Genomic DNA, 2,500 nt, shown 5'->3' with positions numbered 1-2,500 from the left:
GTGAAGGCACATGATTCCAGGCTAGGCTCTGAAGAGTGTAGCAGACAGTGTAGGACCAAGGCATACCCTCCATCATGTCTCAACATTCCACCCCACCGCTCTTCCTTCCTGTATCCTTCCTCTCCCTCTCCTTCTTTCAGGAGTGGCACGAGAACAAGCAACAGTGGAGGCAAGCAAGCGGATAGAATCGAGCACCTCCTCACCAAATCTGTTGCCTAAGGCAACTGCCCCATTTGGCCTCATGGATGGGCCGGCCCTGACAATAACAAAGCATAAGAGAAAATATATATATATATATATATATATATATATATATATATATATATATAAACAAACCCCAACTAAATGTTATAGGTCCTGGGAGTCAGGGCTTGCCTGGGGGGTGCTCTGAGCTGAGCAGAGCCACATGCGTGCAGTAGAAACAGAGCATTGGTACATCAAGAAGGCAGGTGCTGGAGCCTGGCCACTTCAAGCCAGCTCAAGACATTCACGGCCTGGTACCACACAGGCGGTTCCTACTGTTCTTTGTGGAAACCTCCTGCTCTCTCGCTCACACTCTCTCCACGCTGTTGGAAAATTGACCCAAGTACAGTGACATATCGAGGGGAAACGGTGTCCGAGGCAAGCACTGTAATTGTGATCACGGGGTGGGAAGCCAGCCCCGTCCATCCCACCAAGCACATTTATTCGGCAGGCTGTACAAATCTGGATTTATTCAGAAGGGGAGACGGGGAAGAAGCCAGCCCTGTTCCACCAAGTGAATTCATGCAATAATCTGCAGTGCTAAGCCCCCCCTTAAAAAATGAAATAAAAATAGTGTTCGTTTACCTCTTTTTGGAGGTTCCCTGAAGGTGCAAAAAACGCACTGTTGGTAGAATATCGGTACGTCTGTACTTGGTGCCCCCTTCAAGTGGCGCTCAGGGCAGATGACCCCACTTGCCACACCCTAGATGCGCCACTGACCAAGTAGAGACACCGTTACCCTGCTCCTAGGAAGGCTGCAGTGTTATTTCATTTTTTTTGTTCTACACCCCCACGAGCTTTTCCTTGCGCAAGCCATTTTTGGCCCCCCCTTCCGTGCTCTCCGGCGCATTCTTTGAATGGCCTGTTTCATGACGACGGGCTGTAGCTACCAGGCCGCGAGGGTGCCGGAGCATGGAGTTCTGGAACACAATGGAACAGAGGAATACAATGTTCCACTGTTAATCTTAACAAGCGATTACATCTTCTTTAAAGGGTTGGAGTTGCGATAAAACTCCTGTCAGCAGCGAGAGAGATTAAAGATTTAAGAGAAGAGGCGTTTCTTGGGGAAAGTGCAATGGAAGCTCAACGAAACTTGACATGTTGCCTTTCAGAGGCCGCTCTAAACCCATGGCGTGCCGTGCTGTGACCACACACACACACACACACACACACACACACACACACACACACACACACCCCTACCCCTATATGTTTTCTTGGGTTTCCTTAGGGTTGATTTAACATCCACAGAGTTCCAAAGACACGAGGTCAGTTGGAAGGAATCCAACGCCCCCCCCCTTTTTTAGGGGTCACTTTGCCAATGACATTTCGGAGATGATCTTTACAACTGACTGTAGAAAATGGATGTACAAGACGGGCTTTTTCTGAGGATGGGGAGAAACTCTCCCTGGGTAGGGCGTTGATTATGTCACTGGTTCCTAAGCCGTGGTCCGTGGACCACAGGTAATCTGTGAGACCCTGAGAAGTCGTCCACTATCTGTCACTTCCAGCATCTTGCCAAGTGAGCACTCCCCCCCCCCCATGGACCGCATATATATGGTCCCCAGCTTATGAGTATCCAGGTTTCCATAACCTAGGGTATATATGGGGTGTACAAGATGGGCATTTCTGAGGATGGGGAGAAACTCTCCCTGCGTAGGGTGTTGATTTATGTCACTGGCTTCTAAACCATAGTCCAAGGACCACAAGTGGTCCACGAGATCCTGAGTAGTAGTCTACCAAGTCACCTTCTGTCACTTCTAGCAACTCACCAAGCGAGCACCCCCCCATGGACCATATATATACATATATATGGTTCCCAGGTTATGGGGATCCAGGTTCCCATAATCTAGGATATATAAGGGGCCCCAAGTTCACAGCCAAGTGGGCCTCAAGTGAAGTGGTCCACCAGAGGGCTACTGTTGAGCAACACTGGGATACAGGAAGCCTTGCTGCAGGCTGGTGTTAAGCATCTTGGCAGGGAGCCAAGATGTGAATATATACTACCTGTAAATATATGCTTCCCTGCGAATATATATTACTGCGCGCCTGACACCCAAAATTCAACAGGGACAGTTCAACAGATTGCAAACCTCCCAGCAGAGCATGTGCCGTTTTTAAAAAGCCAACACAGATCTCAAGGGAGGGAGAGCGGGACTAAGAGATTTTTCAGATCTCCTTCCTCTCCGTTTGTCCAGGACAACTACGAAGGCTCCGTTCGGCTGGTTCACACGCCTGTGCAGTTTCTCCCCAATTG

Source organism: Tiliqua scincoides, chromosome 14, assembly GCF_035046505.1.
Source record: "Tiliqua scincoides isolate rTilSci1 chromosome 14, rTilSci1.hap2, whole genome shotgun sequence".
Classification (NCBI taxonomy): domain Eukaryota; kingdom Metazoa; phylum Chordata; class Lepidosauria; order Squamata; family Scincidae; genus Tiliqua; species Tiliqua scincoides.
The sequence above is the reverse complement of the archived record's forward strand: the minus strand, read 5'-3'. Positions refer to the sequence as shown.